We start from the raw sequence: 21,851 nt of genomic DNA on the forward strand, positions 1-21,851 counted from the left end.
AGATTCATGGAGGGGACAGATGAAGAATTAGGATTTTTAAATGGATTTCTAAGTATGCATCCCCTCAGGTTTAATAAAGACAAGAATGTTGTTGTTGTTGTTGTTGGTGGTGGTGGTGGTGGTGGTGATGGTGGTGATGTTTTGGCCAAGATATTGTGAAGAAGCCCAGCCCTTTCAGGCTACAGTAATACAATTTCCAAGGAGGGCCTGGGAACAAGTAAACAAAGGAAGGAGGGGTCCAAACCAGTCTATTCACTCCCAGTCAGAATGAAACTTCCCCAAACACATAAATCACCCAAGGTCCCAGTCATCTAATAACACCTCTGACCTCCGAGTGTATGCTATGCTTATAATGCTTGTGATTCTTGCACTTACATTTTCCAAAGCCCTCGCCCCCTTTCCTTTGAGTGGGTCCCCCTATATCCTCAGTATGCTTTTTCAATGCAAGGGATAAATGACCCATTTAACACCAGCTTCCATTTAAGGAGGGGATAGAGAAGTAAGGCTTGTGGGATCTGCATGGGATCATCAGTGAGTCTAAGATAGTAACAGGGGGATTTGCAGGGAGGTAGAGAAATAAACTAGGAGAGCTAGAAGTGCATTGACCAAGAGTGAGCAAAGAGGTAAAACAATAGATCAAGGAAGAAAAGGAATGGGAGGAATGAAAGAAAGCAGGCAGAGGGTGGCCAAAAAAAAAAAAATCAAAACAAAAAAAGAAAGAAAGGAGTAAGAGGGAAGAGAACAGAAGGAAATAGAGAAAGGAGGATTTGGAAAGGAAAGAAAGTAAAGGAGAAAAAAGTATGGAAATAAAATAATAAAAGAATGGGAGATAGGTGAATGTCAGAAAGAGAAGATGCAAGCCAACCAAGAAAACGGCAGAGTTATGTAGGGTGGAAGGGCATCTCCAACAGTTACCCCAACCTGCATCATAACCTGCCTCTTTCATCCTTCAGAAGGAGCAGACCTCATTCTCTTCTACCACACCGCATTGCGTGAAACCACTGCTGCCACTCCCTCCCATGATGCAGGCTACCTGGGCTCCCCTGAGCAGCTATTCTTTCAGACTCAGGCACACATGAAAATTGAGTTCAGCTAAATGCAAACTGAACTCCAAAAGACCCGCTCCTACTACCCATTGCCGTAATCGTTAAGAGAGAAAATTAATTGCCTGAGGCCAGAGTGTGGAAATCCAACTAGACATCTCCTCCCAAGTGACCTGTTCCGGAGTGGATTGTGGTGGGCACACCTGTAAGTAATATTCCAACTTCATTTGTCTACACATAATTTCCCTTGTCAGGATTTATAATCATATGCACATAGTTGTTGGGTTTTTTGTGGAATATCTGTCTTTCCCAATACACCATTAGCTCCACTCATGGGAAGAGGCTATACCTATTTTTTAGCACCACAGCACCTAGCACATAGGCGAATCACTCATCAAAAATTCTCAATGATGGATAAATGAATAGGGGTGGGGATTTCAAACCAGGACTCACAGTTCTTAACAAAGAAAACAAAATAAAAATAAAATGTTCATTTTTCTGGTCTGAGTCCTCTAACAGCAAGTGTTTTTTTAAATCATAAAATTATCTCTCACATATTAAGTAGCTAATTGCTATGACATTTCAAACAAAAAACCGCCAACCTTTACACAACTTAAGTCATGCTCTTTCATTCCTTTAAGCAAACCATGATTTTTTTTTCACCACCAGCCCAAAAATGTATCATCCTGACAACACAGAAGAAAAAACAACTTGATTAATCTTGAAAAAATTTCTCCAAAATCGAAACACTGATTGCTGAGTTAAAACTCAAAACAGGAGCTCTGTCCTGAACTGGCCTGTAGACTTTCTAACACTGGAACAAGCCAATAATCACTAGTGTTGGAGATGCTATAATTAAAGTCAGCTTATGACAACAGGGAAAAGGCTGACTCTAAAAGCTCTCACCATTCAACACTCCCCACTCACAATGTTCCCACTCCAAATGGTACAGTAATGGTGTGATGATGGGTCCATCCAGATTCCATCCCCGGGGATGTCTTCCTGTGTGTGGCCTTCCCCCTACACTTTTTCTTGGTATCACTGGTCTCTTTTTCTCTGTTTTTCCTTTCTTTTCATGTTTTCTTTCAATATGATTCATTTATATACATATTTTCAGTATATGAATATATTCTCCTTTGATAAATTCAAACATTAAGAGACAAAGCTAAAGCCCTCTTGACCGCCATCCCTAATCTCAATTCATCCCCCACAGCAACCACTCTTGTGTTACATGTTTGTTGTGTATCCACTCAAACCTCTGTGCATTGATGTGCTGATAGGGTTTGGCTGTGTCACCACCCAAATCTCATCTTGAATCATAACCCCCATAATCCCCACATGTCATGGGAGAGACCTGGTGGGAGATAAATAATTCAATCATGGGGATGCGTTTTTCCTGTGCTGTTCTCTTGACAGTGTATAAGTCTCACAAGATCTGATGGCTTTATAAAGGGCAGTTCCCTTGCACATGCTCTCTTGCCTGCCCCCATGTAAGACATGCCTTTGTTCCTCCTTTACCTTCCACCATGATTGTGAGGCCTCCCCAGCCATGTGGAAATGTGAGTCCATTAAACCTCTTTTTCTTTATAAATTACCCAGTCTTGGGTATTTCTTCATAGCCGTATGAAAATAGGCTAATACATGTACCTACATTTATTTATAGAATTACAACACTTCATTCCATAACTTTTTACACAAATAATAGACTATGTTTTTTATTCTGTAACTGTCTGTTTTCACCCAAAAACATGTCTTGGAGACCTCTCCACACCAGTATGAGGCTCTATCTTATTTTACCAGAAGAATCTTTCCCATGGTGCAGATGTGTCATGGGTTAGCCATGGCACTGCGATTGATATTTAGTCCATATCTAGCTGTTGTTATACAAGAGTGGCATGAACCTTGAAAACATCATGATAAATGACAGGAGCCAGGCATAACATTGTATCATTCCATTCATATGAAATGTCCAGAATAGGCAAATCCATAGAGACAGAAGTTAGATTATTGGTTGCCAGGGGCTGGAGGGATGGGGCATGTTGAGTGACTACTTAATAAATACAGAACTTTCATCTGGACTCATGAAAATGTTTTGGAAGTAGAGATCGATGATCCTTGCACAACATTGTGAATGTACTTAATGCCACTGAATCGTACTCTTTAAAATGGTTAAAATAGTAAACTCTGTATTATGGACTCTTTACTGCAATAAAAAACATAGAACTGCCAGATCACAAAGTATGCTCTTTTTAAATTTTTATAAAAATTGGCAAATTGCCTTGCAAAATCTTACTCCTTTTATGTTTTTGTATTACTGTAAATATCTCTATGTATCTTTCTCAACTAATTTCAGAATGAGTCTCACTCTTCTCTTTCTCTCTCTCTCCTTCTCCCTTCTCCCCTCTTTTTCTCTCCCCCTTGCTCTTTCTATTCTCTTTTCAGGAGAGTGGGGAATGCCTTCGTCTCCAACTCTCTAATGGTTCTGACAATAGTCGCAAATACTGCTCCTCCCGCTCCTGCAAAACTTTTTGAGTCATGTATCAGTTTCAATTACATGCACTGCTTTCACCCTCAGGACTTCCTGGATGGCTTGTTGAGGGACATAAACATCCTAAGGGTGCGGGTACGGGGTGTGCAATATACACAGAATCCTTATTTCTTTAGTCAGCTCAGAGCCAATGGAAGCACTACATCAGCAGAACAAACAACATTAGGGGTTCCAGCAACTCACAATTCCTATTATATGAATGTAGTATTTTCCTCCAAACAGCACAGAAAACTTACACTAAAAGAAGCTTCTCAGGCACCTGCTGGCCCAAGAAGGATGTTCTTATGTCAAAGAGTTTCCAGCTATATTAGAGAGGTAGTAGAGTCAGTGGTTAAGAATCCAAGTTCTGGTATTAGACTGCCTGGGTTCAAATCCTGACTTGACTGCTTAACTCAAGAAGTGACGTTGGCATATTAACTTACCACTCTAAACAGCATTTTGCAATCTCTAAAATGAAGGACTGATAAGAATCAAGCTGTCCATCAATGAGACTGGATAAAGAAAATGTGGCACATATACACCATGGAATACTATGCAGCCATAAAGAAGGATGAGTTCATGTCTTTTGCAGGGACAAGGATGAAGCTGGAAACCATCATTCTCAGCAAACTAACACAAGAACAGAAAACCAAACACTGCATGTTCTCACTCATAGGTGGGAGTTGAACAACGAGAATACATGGACACAGAAAGGGGAACATCACACACTGTGGCTTGTCGGGGGTTGGGGGCTAGGGGAGGGGTAGCATCAGGAGAAACACCTAACGTAGGTGATGGATTGATGAGCACAGCAGACCACCATGGCATGTGTATACCTCTGTAACAAAACTGCACAAAAGTTTTAAAAAAAAAGAAAAACATCAAGTAAGACATGGAGGCGAATCACTGATCACAGGCTCTGACACAGGGAGCATTAGTTTCCATTTGCTGTTATAACAAATTCCACAAGCACATCAACGACTTAGAATAACACACATTTATTATTCTGCAATTCTGAGGTCATAAATTCTAAATGGGCTTTACTTTCTTCACAGAATTGGAAAAAACTGCTTTAAAGTTCATCAGGCAATCAGGCTACCTGACTTCAAACTATACTACAAGGCTACAGTAAACAAAACAGCATGGTACTGGTACCAAAACAAAGATATAGACCAATGTAACAGAACAGAGCCCTTAGAAATAATACCACACATCTATAGCCATCTGATCTTTGACAAACCTGACAAAAACAAGAAATGGGGAAAGGATTCCCTATTCAATAAATGGTGCTGGGAAAATTGGCTAGCCATAAGTAGAAAGCTGAAACGGGATCCTTTTCTTACTCCTTATACGAAAATTAATTCAAGATGGATTAGAGACTTAAATGTTAGACCTAAAACCATAAAAACCCTAGAAGTAAACCTAGGTAATACGATTCAGGACATAGGCATGGGCAAGGACTTCATGTAAACACCAAAAGCAATGGCAACAAAAGCCAAAATTGACAAATGGGATCTAATTAAACTAAAGAGCTTCTGCACAGCAAAAGAAACCACCATCAGAGTGAACAGGCAATCTACAGAATGGGAGAAAATTTTTGCAATCTACTCATCTGACAAAGGGCTAATATCAAGAACCTATAAAGAACTCAATCAAATTTACAAGAAAAAAACAAACAACCCCATCAAAAAGCGGGCAAAGGATATGAACAGACACTTCTCAAAAGGGGACATTCATACAGCCAAGAGACACATGAAAAAATGCTCATCATCACTGGCCATCAGAGAAATGCAAATCAAAACCACAATGAGATACCATCTCACACCAGTTAGAATGGCGATCATTAAAAAATCAGGAAAGAACAAGTGCTGGAGAGGATGTGGAGAAATAGGAACACTTTTACACTGTTGGTGGAACTGTAAACTAGTTCAACCATTGTAGAAAACAGTGTGGCGATTCCTCAAGGATCTAGAACTAGAAATACCATTTCACCCAGCCATCCCATTACTGGGGATATACCCAAAGGATTATAAATCATGCTGCTATAAAGACACATGCACACGGATGTTTATTGCAGCACTATTCACAATAGCAAAGACTTGGAATCAACCCAAATGTCCATCAGTGACAGACTGGATTAAGAAAATGTGGCACATATACACCATGGAATACTATGTAGCCATAAAAAAGGATGAGTTTGTATCCTTTATAGGGACATGGATGCAGCTGGAAACCATTGTCAGCAAACTATCGCAAGAACAGAAAACCAAACACTGCATGTTCTCACTCATAGGTGGGAATTGAACAATAAGATCACTTGGACACAGGAAGGGGATCATCACACACCAATTCCTATTGTGGGAGGAGGGGGAGGGATAGCATTAGGAGATATACCTAATGTAAATGACGAGTTAATGGGTGCAGCACACCAACATGGCACATGCATACATATGTAACAAACCTGCGCATTGTGCACATGTACCCTAGAACTTAAAGTATAATATATATGTGTATATATATATATGAGAATATATGAAAAAGCTATAGAAACTAACACAGCTTCCTTTGGCTCTTACCAGGTGAACCTTGAGAAATCTCTGAGGTGGCCTCATGCATCACACTAGAGCTTGCAAATGGCATAAAATAACCAGATAAAACATGCTACAGGATGAGGAGGCATCAGGGTTCCTTGATGCTCAGTGCAAATGGTGAACTGAAAGTTCCACTGAGCCCTTGGGAATACAATGGAAATCAAGTTTTGGAGAAACAGAATAATCCAAATGGGTTATCGCCAATAGATCTCCAACTAAGGGACAAGAAGACATAATAGACGAAAAATCTACTCTAATCCATGGAATACATTCTCCTAGTGAGAGCTGACCACAGATGGAATGGCTATGCAGGAAGACAATAAGAAATTCATCTCTGGAAGCTAAATGACCTGTTTCATGAATTAGGTGGGTAAGAGAAGGAAGTCAGTGTAGTCATCTATAGGTTCCTTCCTCCCAGTAAGCCTGGAACTCCATGAAAGAAGTTGCAAATTGAGATGCCGACAAAAATCAGGCAGGTAACAAAATTGAGCAAAATAGGGTGTGTAGAGTGTGAGATGAGCCAAGGATTACCACCTTATCCCAAGGACAATGACTATACAACTCCAACTGTCTGTGGCCATAGATGGATACAACTTGATTTTGCCAGATCTTTCAGTATTTCAAGACAATCCAGAAATCAGGATTTTGTGTTAAATCTTGCTATTTTAACAGTTGGTAACCCATGCACATTTAAGATTTTCTGTAGGACACATTTGTGAACCAGAGTCACCCAATGGACTACCATTTCATGGCCTTTAGGAGAAAGGCAGTTTTCCTACTGTAAACCATAAGGCCTTTTATTCTTGTCAAAATTCATCAGTACTTTGTAAAATGGAATAAACTTTTAAGCATTAACTAGCAGAAAAATCTGGCATATTGCTGCTGAGTGAGTGTGTAGCAACTGACAATTATGGACAGAACTCAAACTAGCTCTTGATGCATGGGAAGAGAATACGAGGCAATCAGTTTAAAATTAGAACCACATTTCTTAGAGGCCTCCATCTGTCTTCCTACATGGGGAGTTTGGAGTCTCTGATCCTTCATCTATTTTTGAGTGGCCCTGTCCAGATGAAGAGCAGAAAGAGAAATCCTGGATTCTGATTCCAATGGGAGAGGCATGGAATGGTCAAAAGGGTGGAAGAAAGAGAAAAACCCATGTGGAAAGTGTTCACAGCAGTAATTACCGTAAAGGATTCCAGATAAGATATCTATTATGCAGCAAAAGGAAAAAACATCAAGATTAGCTAGGGGAAATTAAAGAACAAAGTTAGTGAATTCAGGAAAAAGCTGGATAGGACTGCTAAAAGATTAATAAAAAGAGAAAAAAAGAACAGAGATGACCATGGAATTGTTTGCATTATTTTGGATATGGAAGGCAGGAAACCAAGAACACAGTGGGAGTATACGAAGCAGAGTTGAGTTCTTGGACGAGGCTGAAATTGTGCACACTCCCACTTCTGGTTGCCTTGGCAATGAGACTCCCACTTTATACGAATGACATGAGAATGAGTAAAACCTTATGCAAATGAAGCACACAGTAATTAGAGGCAGAGCCACATGGAGTCTAGATGAGGCCATGTCGGCAGAATATCTAGAGAACAGTCTGAGTGGGCTTATGCAGCAAAGAATGAGGTCATTAAAGCAAAGACACTGAGCTATGAATAAAAGGAATAAGTGCTTGAAAAAGACTGTGGGTTCCACAGACTTGTTGGTTCTCCCATTGATTTTGGTCAAGTTATTTCAGGTAATGGATCGTGTAGTCACACGTCCACATTGCCTTACCTGCTCTGTTTTACTGTGTCTCTCCTGGGAAGAAATCTTGGAAAAGGGAAAGAAGGTTGTTTACTGTCCTGGTTCCCTGTGTGTGCTGCCTCACTATTACCCATAAAAGGGAATCAAAGGGGGGCTGAGAAAGTTTCATGGAGAGGCTTGAGAACACACAAATAAAGAGGACAATTAGGCCGGGCACAGTGGCTCACACCTGTTATACCAGCACTTTGGGAGGCCGAGGCGAGCAGATGACGAGGTCAGGAATTTGAGATCAGCCTGGCCAATATGGTGAAACCCCGTCTCTACTAAAAATACAAAAATGAGCTGGGCATGGCGGTGTGCACCTGTAGTCCCAGCTACTCAGCGGGCTGGAACAGGAGAATCACTTAAACCCGGGAGGTAGAGGTTACAGTAAGCCGAGATCACACCACTGCACTCCAGCCTGGGTGACAGAGCAAGACTCCATCTCAAAAAAAAAAAGAAGGACAATTATGGGATGTTTCTTATGGCTGCTGTAACAAATTACTACAAACCCGTTGGCTTAAAACAGTGTACATTTATTCCTTAGAGTCATGGATGTCAGAATTCCCAAATCAGTTGCACTGGGCTAAAATCAAGGTGTCAGTAGGGGTGTATTCTCTGTGGACACTCTAGGGAAGAATCCAATTCCTTGCCTTTCCCAGCTCCTAGAAATGTAATCCTAGCATTCCTTGGTTCGTGGCCCCTTCCTCCGTCTTCAAAGCAAGAAGCACAGCATTTTCCTTTGGTCACCACACTATCGTCTTCTCTAGTAGTAGAATCCCGCTGTCTTTCCCTGATGAGGACACTTGTGATTATATCATTGGGTCCACTTGGATAATACAGGAAAATCTCCCCATATCAAGATGTGTAATCACATCGGCAAAGTCCCTTTTGTCATATAAGGTAACATACTCACAAGGTCAAGGAATTAGAATTTAAACATTTTAAGGGCCCTCTATTCAGCCTACTACACGGGGCAAGAGAGAGTAAAAGTGGAAAAGAAAGACAATTTTAAGAATTGCTACTTAAAGTGCATTATAAAGTGCATGAATTTTATTGAAAAGACAAAAGTAAAATGAAAATTTCTTTTTATAAAAACTCTTGATTGTGTTTCTCTGAATTTACAGTTTTGAGGCTAGAATACATAGGGCACTGGTATGTATATAGGTTATAAGCATGAATCAAATAAAATAATCATTTGAAAAAATTGCATCTAGCAACATGCATCAAAGTATTTTAAGAAATTACTTCTTTGCCAGCACTTATTTTAAATAAGTATTGGTATAAAAAGTGACAGGGAAGATTTAGATATCAGAAGCTATTTATTTTCTGGGCCAATGTACCCTTAAAAGTTGATTTCTCACCTGCTTTCTCTCAGACGTCTGCTGTTTGTAAGCTTGTGCAATTCCACAAATTAACAAACATGAATATATCATTTTTTATTACTCACATTACCTGCTATTTTTCATTCCAAAGGAAAATGAAGGAGAAATTTTAGAGCGATGGTCACAAAACCAAATTTTATAGGGGCCAAGTGTGTCTCATGAGTGAGTGAAGTGGTCCAGATATGTAAAGAGGTGAACTGGGGGGATCCATGCTCTACCTGGAGAAAAAGCTGCTACTCACTTCCATTTCAACAGACAGTATCACTGAAGCTTTTAAATCTTTAAGAGAAGTCAAATATCCAGAATTTCATGTAACATCTCCTGATTTGTAAATGTTGCAGACTAAGTCAAAGCACCATGTGGGCTGAATAAAACTCATTCATTCTGTGGCCTATCACTTTGCAAATTCCATTATAAATTCTATTAAGTACTTTTTACTTTTTAAACCTAAGACAAAAAGGGGAAGTTTTCATCCAGTGAAATGACATGATCACGTTTGTGTTGAATTTATTTCTAATGTAACCACATATATATACTGACACACACATTTACACAAACCTCTGAGTGTGTGAATAAACTACCTTTGAAACCATAAGTTCTTAAGGGATAGCTTTTTACCTCAACGTTACAGCTTTGGCCAGTATTGACCAATGACTATTTTCCTTTCAGTGAAGACCTATGTAAGGATGTAGGCTGTTGTAAAGAGAAAACAAGTTCCTGAATACAATGTGATTAGCCTCAGTGGTCGATCTAAGCACAATTGTCCCAGGAACCTGGACACCATCCTAACTACAGTTGTAGAAGTCAGCAACTATGCTCTCCTGGCCATTGGTCAGGATTGGAATGAAACCGTCTCAGGCAAAGAAGCATGCACCCAGATTTTTACACCCAGTTTTTTACAATGCAACTCCAACATTTGCATCAACAAATAAACCATGTGAACAACCAAAACAACTTTTTAAGACAGTGAGAAGAGCTGTGTGCAAGACAAAATGGACCATGAGATAGAGTGTGCTGAGGGGGAGTGGTCAAGGAAGATCTATCATCCCTAAAGAGATGACATTCTGGCTGTGGCTAGAAGAATCCAATCATGTAAATTTCATTTTATTTCTTAAAAAATTTTATGGGTACATAGTAGGTGTATATATTTATGGAGTACATGAGGTATTTTAGTACAGGCACTTAATGCATAATAATCGCATCAGGGTAAATGAGGTTTCCATCACCTCAAGCATTCATCATTTCTTTGTGTTATGACCATTCCAATTGTACTCCCTCAGTTATTCTAAAATGTACAACAAATTGTTGCTGACTACAGTCACTCTGTTATGCTATCAAACACTAGATCTTATGTATACTACCTATATTGTTGTAGCCATTAACCCTCCCTATTTCCCAACACCCTCTCCCACAACCACCCTTCCCAGCCTCTAGTAACCATCCTTCTACTCTCTCTCTCTCTCTCTCTCTGTTCGATTGTTTTAATTTTCAGCTCCCACAAAGAAGTGAAAACACGCAAAGTTTGTCTTTCTACGCCTGGCTTACTTCACTTAACATAGTGACCTTCAGTTTCATCAATGTTGTCACAAATGACAGGACCTCATTCTTTTTAATGGCTGAATAGTACTCCATTGTGTATTTGTACCACATTTTCTGTATGCATTAATCTGTGGATGAACACTTAGGTTGCTTCCAAATGTTGGCTATTCTGAATAGTGCTGTAATAAAAATGGGAGTGCAGGTATCTCTTCAATATACTGATTTCCCCTTCTTTAGGTATATAGTTGACAGTGGAATTGCTGGATCATATGGTAGTTCTATTTTTAGTTTTTTGAGGAACCTCCATACTGTTATGCATAGTGGCTGTATTAATTTGCATTTGTACCAAAAGTTTACAGAGTTCCCCTTTCTCCACATACTTCCCAGCATTCATCATTGCCTGTCTTTTGGATAAAAGTCATTTTAGCTGGGGTGAGATTATATCTTATTGTACTTTTGAATTTTATTTATCTGACCATTAGTGATGTTGAGCACGTTTTCATAGACCTCTTTGCCATTTGTCTTCTTTCGAAAAATGTCTATTCAGATCTTTAGCCCATTTTTAAAATTGGATTATTAGATTTTTTTCCCATTGAGTTGTTTGAGCTCCTTAAATATTCTGGTTATTAATCTGTTGCCAGATGGATAGTTTTTAATCATTTTCTCCCATTCTTTGGGTTGTCTCTTCGCTTTGTTGACTCTTTGCTGTGCAGAAGTTTTTGAACCTGATGTGATCCCATTTGCCCATTTTGCTTTGGTTGGCTGTGCTTTTGGGGTCCATGTACATTTTAATTTTGGGGGCTAAATGTTTTCGGCAGAGGGAAATAGAAATGCAAATGGCCTTTGGAAGGAATGAGCACATAGATGTAAGTGGCAAGAGGCAATGTAGCTGGAGGCAGATTTGAGAGGAAGAAAATGTGATTAAGTTGGAGACACGGATGGGGGCAGATAAGAACCCAAGAGGACTTTAGAATGGAAGGTCCTAAGTGGGAAGGACAGTCTTATTTGTATCTTTAAAAAAACTTACTCTGGCAAGTCATTCTACTTCTTTGAGCCTCTGGTACATTCTCTATAAGATACAACTAGTATTCTTTTTTCAAAGGGCTCTTAAAGTTAAATTAGATCTTGGACAGAAAGTACCTGGCATACAGTAAGCACTCTATGAACATGGGCTGAACTTGAACATCTTGGGGGGAAGTAATAACACCACAGAGAGGAGGCAGGAGATTAAGGTAATGGAGGAAAACTGTCCCCTTGAGTCCTGACAGCTCCAGCTCCTAAGAAAGACTGCGATCTTACGACACTGCCTTCCCCACTCCCCTTATTTGGATATCCCATGGCTATGCGACAGCTGTGCCCCAACTAGCACCCCATGGTGGCTTCCAATAGCAAAACTAATTTGGTTGTGTCATGCTGAGAAATCCATCTTCTAATACAAATGTAACAGATTAGCATACAAAGAATGGACTGCTGTTGACCACAGGGAGTAGCAAGACAAACTTTAAGTAGCCTGAACAGCGTGTAGTCACTCCCCTACTGCTGTTGTTTTGTAGAGCATAAGAAGTGGGTGGAGTTGTTCCCAACAATAACAATCAAAGGACCAAAGACCGGACCCATGAGAACTGTGATTCCTCCCTGAGCATACAATAAACCAACTAGGCAACGTTTACCCAAAATAGCAACATAATCTCAGAACCAGCAGTTCCAACATGTAGGTAACTTCCTATAGGTACTCACACTTTTAGATCTATGCAAGGATGTTCAAGGCATTTTTGTATGTAATAGTAAGAGATTGGGAACAACCTAGGTGTTCATCGAGAAGGGAATTGGTCACATCCATTAGGGTACATTGTCACCACGGATGCACGTTCCATGCAGCTGTTAGAAAACAAAGCTGATTTACAGGGACCAACGAATAATAATTTGAAAAACGTGGCAGTAAATGAAGTAAGGTATAGAACAGAGTATAGACTTGGCTACCATTTGTACATAAAAAGTAGTATATTGATTTGTTGGGTCTTTTTTGGTGCCAGACACTGGAGATTTAGCAGTAAACAAAACAAGCCTTGGCTCCATTTAGCTTACATTCTGATGGAGAGAGACAGACAACACACCAATACACATGGAAATACGTTATATGTCAAGTGCTGATAAAGTCCCATATTTATGCTCGAATTTGGGTGAATCATGTGAATTTGCTGGTAAGTGACCACTTTGACACATAAAGAAGGTGATTTCCAAAGACTTAACCAGATACATACTCAGACAAAATGATGTACAAGAAACAGACAGAAATTCTTCCAGGAAGGAAGCTTAGAAGAAAAACTACTTGCTAGACACGTGGGGGAGCTGATTTACTTTTTGCAATCCCATATGGGTATTGCCTATTCAAAACAAACAAATATTTTTAAATATGTAATCATTGAAGCACAATAGAGTTGACACACAGAGAGGGAGAAGGTAGGTAAGGATGAAGTGAGGATTAAGATCTAAGAAGAGGTGATTTTTTTTAATGTAAAAGTAGGCAGGTGAGAGCAACATACTGTAATAGAGTATGCGCCACTCAAAACCATAAGTGCCCTTTTATTTGTAATTCAGCTCAATCCCCAAGGACAGCACAACCCCTAGGTTCAGACCAGGAACGGCGTGGTAATGAAGGGGAAGACCTGGGTAGGATGGGGGTCTATTCAGGACAATAGGGTCTGTGCCTGAGCTCACCTGGGCACCTACCCCACATGTTCCTCAAGGGTCTTGCTTGCAGGCAGCTCAGTGATATAAGCACAGATTGCAAAACAATGGCTTCCCTTTATCACCCTCAGTGTTCCCAGTACCTTGCTCAAATGAGAAAGAAAGAAAAAAAAAAAAAAAAAAAAGGCCAACCTGCCAATCTGGTCTTTCCTGCAATAAGTGAAAACTAATGCATCGTTCCTGCACAGAACAGAAGAGTCCAGGCAGCTAAGTCACCTGACCAGAGGCAAACCAAGCAGAAAGAGGTCACGTGGGACCACAATGAACAAGAGGCAGAGACAGGCCAGACGACGGCCAAATGCACAATGAGGCTGGACCTGAGGTTCCTAAAGATGCTGGCCCAGCATTGCATAGTCGCTTGTCTTGGGCCAGACCAAAGCATAGTCCCCTCTACTCTATGAGTTAGCAGCAAGGCCCAAAGAAACAAGCACAACTTTGAATTCTGTTTGAATTCCTGCTTTCTACTCCCTCAGTACTGTGCCCTCAGGCACACAGATGAACATCTCAGCTCCTTTCTCCTTTCTGATAAGGGTAGAGAATAGCAAGGCCTACCTGGTTCATTTCCTTATATTATTATTATCAAGCTGTTGATTTCAGCACATACATCTAGCTTTGACTCTGTACACTAATACAAGAAGAATCCTCACCTAGGTGAGTTTCCAACACCTTATTTTTCTGAGTCCTCCAGAGTTTTCAAGAGAGAAGTTGTTCCACAGACAGGAAAAATAACTAACGGGTACTAGGCTTAATATCTGGGTGCTGCAATAATCTGTACTACAAACCCTCGGGACATCAGTTTACCTGTATAACAAATTTGCACACATACCCTCGAACTTAATATAAAAGTTTTAAAAAGATCACATTTGAAGTCTGGAGAGCATTAGCAATAGTACCTACTTGTAAAAATTTTGCAAAATTAAATAAGATAATGTATAGGAACTGTTAATATAGTTCATAGTACTTCATAGGTTCTCAACAAATGCTTCCCACCATCATTATTGTACTGTGAATAATGTGGATTTGCAACATTAACAAGTGATGACTAGGACTCAACTCAGACAGAAGAGGAGAGGCTACTGAATGTTCGTGCCTCCACTCCCAGGTACCTGCTGAAACAGGAATGTCTCCCCTTGCTCCTCCAGAATTCTTACCTTGTCTCTCCAGGGAGGCCATGTATTTATACTGCACTGGTCTCTTCACCAGGACTGCTATGCTGCACAACTCCAGGAAGGCAGCAATCATATTATATCCCATGAGCATAGTCCTCCACCCCACCCTTCACCTACAGTTGTGGAACATGGTGTCCTCATGTGCTAAAGGTTCAGGCTTGCTGAGTTATTCCCGTAAAATTTCTTCTATATCTCACTCCAACTTTTCATGATGACATCCGAGGCTCCCAGCCACCAATGCTACACTCTTCTTTAGCATCAATCACCCCACAAATAATTGGGAATAACACTCATCTACCTTCCCCACTCTTTCTTATTCATGTATCAATTTGAAGGTATACGGTAATATTTGTGCCTGCATTTTGAAGATGGCTCCTATCAGTTATTACAGGTATATGTTAAATTAAGTTTCTAATGCTAAGATTACCTTCCCAGATGTTTACATTAGAAAGAATTCTAGATTTGGAGATAAGTGGACACCAGTTCTCCCCCTGAGTATTCAGTAAGGTGCTAAGGAACCTGTGGGAATGCCTGAGTTGTGACTCTTAAGACATTGCAAGTAAAAAGTTACGGCTGACATCAGCATCCAACCATTCTTCTATAAGGAGCAATATTCTATTTTCTTTTGTCTTGGTGGGTCCAGTCAAGGTGTCTACTCTCCCGGGACCAAGGCAGGACCCAACTCAACCAATCAGAGTCATTCTCCAAACATTTCCAACACAGGAGGAAAGACACAAGGCCAGAGCTGATTCACTGACTGCTGTGTGCTGATGTAACTGCCTGTCAGATCCTCCTTCATGGATCCCTAGAGAGGCTCTCCTTATTCGTTGCAGAGGTGTGCTTTTTGCAGAGCACCCTTGAAACATGCTAATGAATTATTTTTTAATCTTAGTTAATCAGTGTTGGTTTCATCTACCAGCTGCCCTACTGCAGAACCAGAAAGTGGGAATCGCTTTGTGGTGGGATGATGTTCACCAAGCATCCTTCAGGGCTGGTTAACCATGATGCCTGTACAAATCCCTGAGCACCTACTGTCTATACCACATACGTAAGTACTTAATCCACATGCTACACCAAACTGCTCATAGTTTCACCCTATAACTGTTGTCTCTGCAGACAGACAAAAGCTTTTCTGTAGGCTGGAGACCATATCATAAACAAGAGGTCTTCAAGACTAATGAATCATGAGAAACTATGAAGTGTGATGCAACTAATTAGTTAGAATCCAAGTGCAATCAGTGATACTTGGAAATGATTTTGGCTTTTTTTTATAAGTTACAGCACATTCAAGGTCATTTCTATAATACCATCATTCTTACTCATTTACATTCTGAAATGTTTTCTTGAGTGGGAGCGAAATGGAAGAAATTTTTAATGTGTTATGCTTTGTCTTACATATTCTTTAATGCTGTACAGAACAGGGCACAGATTCAATGTTGAATTGAACTGATTATGTGACATCCTGCAAACAATAAAAGAATCATTTTTAAAGAACTTAAAAGGTCCTTCTCACACCTTTTATACCTGATCTCCAGCCTCTCAAGAGAGAAAGGTTGTATTAACGCATTTAACCCTCATATGCTAAATTTCATTTCCAATTATAGGATAACCACAGGAAGAATGGTTATCGAGCCCAGCCCTGTAACTCAAGAATCATAAATGCAACATCTAGTATGGAGAAGCAGGTAAAGAAAATATGTAAACCTTGTTCAATCGATTCTAAAACGGTGGCCATGTGGGACAGGGCAGAACAATGGCCCCCAAAGGTATCCATGTCCCAATCCTTGGAACTTGTGAATATGTTACCTTACACGGCAAAAGGGACGTTGCAGATGTGATTAAGGTAAGGATCTTGAGATGGGGAGAGAGGACATATGAAAGTAGAGTCTGAGAAAGAGATTTGAAGATGCTCTGGTGCTGCCTTGGAACATGAGGAAGGGGCCATGAGCCAAGAAAATCAGGCAAGGAAAAAGCAGTCTTTTCCCCTAGAGCCTCCAGAAAGAGTTCAGCACTACTAACACCTTGATTTTAGCTCCATGAGACCCATTTCAGCTTTCTGATCTGCAAAACTGCAGGATAATAAATTTGTATTGTTTTAAGTCAGTAAGTTTGTGGTAATTTATTTCAGCAATAGGCAACTAATACACCATGTATCAACTGCAAACAATTGTTGCCATTCTAGAATGCTGGTTCAACTTGCCAGTTCTTGGGTGGGAGGTGGTAGAGGAGCAGAAGAAGTCACTTTTGGGTACTGAGATTAATACCTGGGAGATGAAATAATCTGTACAACAAATCCCAGTGACACGTGTTTACCTATGTAACAAACCTTCACATGTACCCCCAAGCCTAAAATAAAAGTTTCAAAAATCTGAATTTTAAAAAGAAATCTACCTCTAGATAGTTTAGTGAATACTCATTGGATTTTTACAGACTTTGAGGCCCAAAGTGTATCTGTGGGCTGTAGGCTGCCCTTTTTCTTCTGTTCCTCTCCCACGAAAGCCTTCCCCTTGCTTCATCCTGAAGAATGGCCATCCAGCCTCTAAGCATCCACATGATGGCAGCTGACTGCCTTCCTGATCATCATCCCAATAAGTAAGAGCTTTAATATTTCAAAGGGTCTGCTCTTAAGCAGAGATAATTTCTCTCTCCCTTATAGCTTTTGCCCACAGATCCTACTCTTCCCTGCGGGACAGTAACCAGGGGCTCTTGTTTCTCCTCCACAGGACAGCCCTTCATATGTTTGAAGACTGCTATCTCATGCTCTCTGCCTTTCTTCCTGAGACCTTCCTGGAATCATAGCTCTTCTCTCTGTGCACATTCTGTCTGACCCTTCTAAAACGCAAAGATTGGTACCAACCAGTATCCTCCAGGGTCAGGACCAAGGACAGCGAAACCATGACCACTGATGTGTTTCTTTTCAACTACAAATCATCTAAACGCTGCTTAAAATTATTCAATCTTTCCCCAGGCAAAGAGATTTTCTTTGGTGAGGAGAAAAATTGCGTAAAGTGGTTTGACCCACACCTCTCTCTCTGGCCTCCTTCCTCTTCCTAGAAATCAAGCTATTGAGTCAGCTTCTACTCATGCCTGCAATCTCTTGCTCAAGCGTCACTTCCTCAAGGAAGCAATCTCAGATCAGCTACCAGTCTGGGTCAAGCTCCTTTGTTGAATGATATTTTCCTTTAGAACATTCAGCTCTGTCTGTAATTATGCACAGTTACTGTGACTTCGTTATTTGATGCCTATGACCCCCTCTAAATTTATAAGCTCTGTGACAGCAGAGTGTGAGCCTGTATAGCGTAGCCCAGCTAATAAATGGGTGGGTGATGAGTTGTGAGTCAATGTGTGGGGGAGCCTGACTTGTCAATATTCTGCCTTATTATCAGAACAAATGAAAACTCTAGTTTTTGGTCATTTTCATATGGTTGGATACCTTCCCCTTCTCAACCTGGCACTTGTAGAATAAATTTTGTAACCTAAATGCAAGACTTCAGTATGTATGTCTCTTAAAGGATACCTTGACAACTTTACCCTGCATTCTAGTTTAGTGACCCATATTTGAAGCTTGATTTCATGGGCCACAATAGGTTCTTTTCTCCTGGCCTAATAAATGTAAAAATTTATTAGAAAACTTGGGTCTTCATTCGTTCTACAAACATGTCTTGAGTGGCTACTATGAGCCAGGCTCAGAGGGTAGCTGAAGATAAATAGGTAAGCAAAGCATGAGCCCCACCCTTAGATTACTCAGTCTAGCAGGAGAGACAGAGACATAAATGGACCACTCTGAAACCAAGTGTTCAATGTCATTATAAAGAAAGTTGGGTTCTGTGGTGTAAGTAGGAGTTAACGAGATGAGGATGGCACAGGAGTCCCAGACAAAGGGAAACTCATTATCAAAAAATGAAGGTGTCTCAAGAAGTGACAACTGTTTTAAGTCATTTAAACATAGGTCAGAGTGAAGACAGACAAGCCTGGAAGGCTATGAACAAAGAGACTCATGCAGTGAGTTAAGCAATATGGACTTTATCAACAAGTAATGGGTTATTAACAGGAGCATGACATTTATATTTCAGAAAAAAATCTAGCGTCTACAGGAGGATGAGTGAATAGAAAAGCAGGAGGGAATTAGAAGGTTGTTATAATCATTCAAATAAGAAATAACTGAACAGGTGTAGTGGCTCACGCCTGTAATCCCAGCACTTTGGGAGGCCAAGGTGGGCAGATCACCTGAGATTAGGAGTTCGGGACCAGCCTGGCTAACATAGTGAAATTTCGTCTCTACTAAAAATACAAAAATTAGCTGGGCATGGTAGTACAGGCCTATAATCCCAGCTACTTGGGAGGCTGAGGCAGGAGAATCACTTGAACTGGGAGGCGGAGGTTGCAGTGAGCTGAGCTCATGCCACTGCACTCCAGCCTGGGCAACAGAGTGAGACTCCATCTCCGAAAAAAAAAGAAAAAAAAAAAAGAAATAACTGGAATCTTACTAAGGGTAGGAGGGAAGAATAGAGAGGAAGAAAAAGACTTGAAAGATCCACAATGTCTATAAAATAGATCTAAGTACAGAGACCTGTGGCCTACCATCGGAGACCTACTTCCAGATGACTTATTTTAACTCAGTGACACAACTGAGTTCACTCAAGCAAAATAATAACAAAAATATTTTTTTCAAAAAAAGACTCCCTGCTTCTGAATGTGCTTTAAATTTCTGAACATCCTTACATTTGGAAAATCATTTTGCAAGATAGGCAGTTTGCACTAGATTCATTTGCATGTATTTAACATTGCAGTGTAAGCTTTCTCCTAAGCATTTTCACCTGCTTCATCACCCATTGGCTGCATTCCCCCAGCAAACATTTATTGGGAACATACTATTTATGAGGTGATGGCAACTGCAGGGGACAGGGAGGTGCAACAACTCAGCCCCTGCAATGAGGGAGTTCACCATCAGTGTGGGAAACGGAGAGCCAAGCAGAACCTCACTAAACCATGTGGTAGGTAGCCAGGCATGGTGGCTCACACCTGTAATCCCAGCACTTTGGGATGTCTAGGTGGGAGGATCACCTGAGGTCAGGAGTTTGAGACCAGCCTGGCCAACATGATAAAAACCCGTCTCTACTAAAAATACAAAAATTAGCCGGGTGTGATGGTGAGCGCCTGTAATCTCAGCTACTCAGGAGGCTGAGGCAAGAAAATTGCTTGAACCCAGGAGGAGGAGGGTGCGGTGAGCCAAGATTACGCCATTGCACTCCAGCCTAGGTGACAAGAGTAAAACTCCATCTCAAAAAAAAAAAACAAAAACAAAAACAAAACAAAAATACAATGTGGTAGGCGTGGGCTGAGCAAGGGAAACCCAGGGTAATGTGAGAGACACAGAGAGAAGGGGCCCCCTAATTCAGCCTGCAATGGTGCAGTGGAGTCGGGGACAGTCAGGAAACACACCTTGGATATCTGAGCATTGTTTAGTTTCCCATCTAGTCTGTGGACTTCTCACAGTATGTGTTTCATCTGTCACCCCATCCAACAATCAGCACATGGCTCAAACAAGATGGGGTCAGATCTCCACTTCATGCACATTGGATTTCCACACATGCATGGGAAAGAAAAGAAGGACAGATTGCCCCACAGATTCACTGCATCTAGTATTCCTAAGGGGCTGCAGCCTCTTGCCAACCATAGACCCACCTCAGTGGACAATGCAACAGGTAAGCATTAAATTAAGAGCTTTGTGAGGGCAGAGAACCCTGTGCCTCCTATCTGGCACAGCATCCCACACCTGGTGGGTACCCAGTAATTGTCATTAGGATAAATGGATAACAACAGAGAGACCAAGAATTTACCGTAGTTGGGTTTTTGCAATAGTGTCTCTCCCCCTCTGGGTGATTATTAATGCACTGCTTCTCTACATTAGGGCAAAGAGAGCTCACATCTCTCTTACCTGCTCTCTGGGCCTCCCGGCTTTGACTTGCACAAGTGGGCACCATCCCACTACCCCTCATACTTCTGATTAGTGCAGACCAGAACCACCCCAACCCCACCATCATCACTCACATGAGCAGCAGGATGGAGCTGGCACAGAAGACAAGCCTCCTACACCTCCTCTGCCAAATCTTCAAATATCATCAGTCACACTGGAAAATGGCCCCAGGCCACTGCTGCTTAATGGGCCATGATGGATGAACACAGATCTAGAGAAATGATTGTTTACCAACTAAGGGATCAGAGCCGATGGGCCTCTTTCTGTCCTCCGAAGAGCGTGTTGCTACTGGGGCAAATGAGTTTGAGTCCAGAGCCAACAATGAGCAGGTGATCAAGCCCCAAGTGAAATGGCCTATAAGCCCCTCATCTTCTGATCACAGAAGCACCATAGGAACATGGAGACACTGCCATTTTTTTTAAAAGGAACCTTATGAGGAATACAGATGAAGAAACACATAATCATTACACATTAAGGTAATCATTACACCATGATCAATAATCGTCACAAGAATAAATAATCATTACATGTTGTTAAGTGCTACAATGGCAGCATGATAGGGTACTTGATGAGTTTTGGTGGGGGTGGTCAGAGAAGACTACCTGGGGGCTGGGGGTCATGAAAGAAGGCAGGAGGGGAAATCATTTCTGCACAGGTTACAGTAGCCTGAGTGCATGTTCTAGAGCCAAACAGCTTTGGTTGCATCTTGGTTTGTTCGGCTTCTTTCGAGCTATGTTAATGGCGAGTTACTACTCTCTGAGGGTCTCCAAGTGCTCTGTGAAATGTGAACAGTAACAGTTCCCAGGTATTGTGAGTTGTTGTGAGGGTTGTACAAAAGAACAAGCACAACATAAGAAATGCGTAAGAATGAGCCTGAGACACCATGAGTACTCGGTATACATTGGTCATCATAACCCAGACTGCAAGTACAGCAAGGCCAACGAAGCACTTCCTTTGGGTGCAACATTTAAGAGGGTGACAAATGACTCATCAGTCAAGATAAGTAATATTTTAATATGATATTTTTTCAAATCAAAATCAATGCGGAAAAAAAAGATGCAAAAAAAAAAAAAACCATTTC

The 21,851-nt window shown here is 40.9% G+C and overlaps 1 protein-coding gene across 2 annotated transcripts in view; it reads right to left on the reverse strand.

The window, feature by feature from the left end:
* Positions 1-21,851, reverse strand: part of GRIN2A (glutamate ionotropic receptor NMDA type subunit 2A) — a 431,623-nt gene that overhangs the window by 240,584 nt on the left and 169,188 nt on the right. The window lies entirely within an intron of this gene.

The sequence above is a fragment of the Macaca fascicularis genome, chromosome 20 (genome assembly GCF_037993035.2).
Source record: "Macaca fascicularis isolate 582-1 chromosome 20, T2T-MFA8v1.1".
NCBI classification, from domain to species: Eukaryota; Metazoa; Chordata; class Mammalia; order Primates; family Cercopithecidae; genus Macaca; species Macaca fascicularis.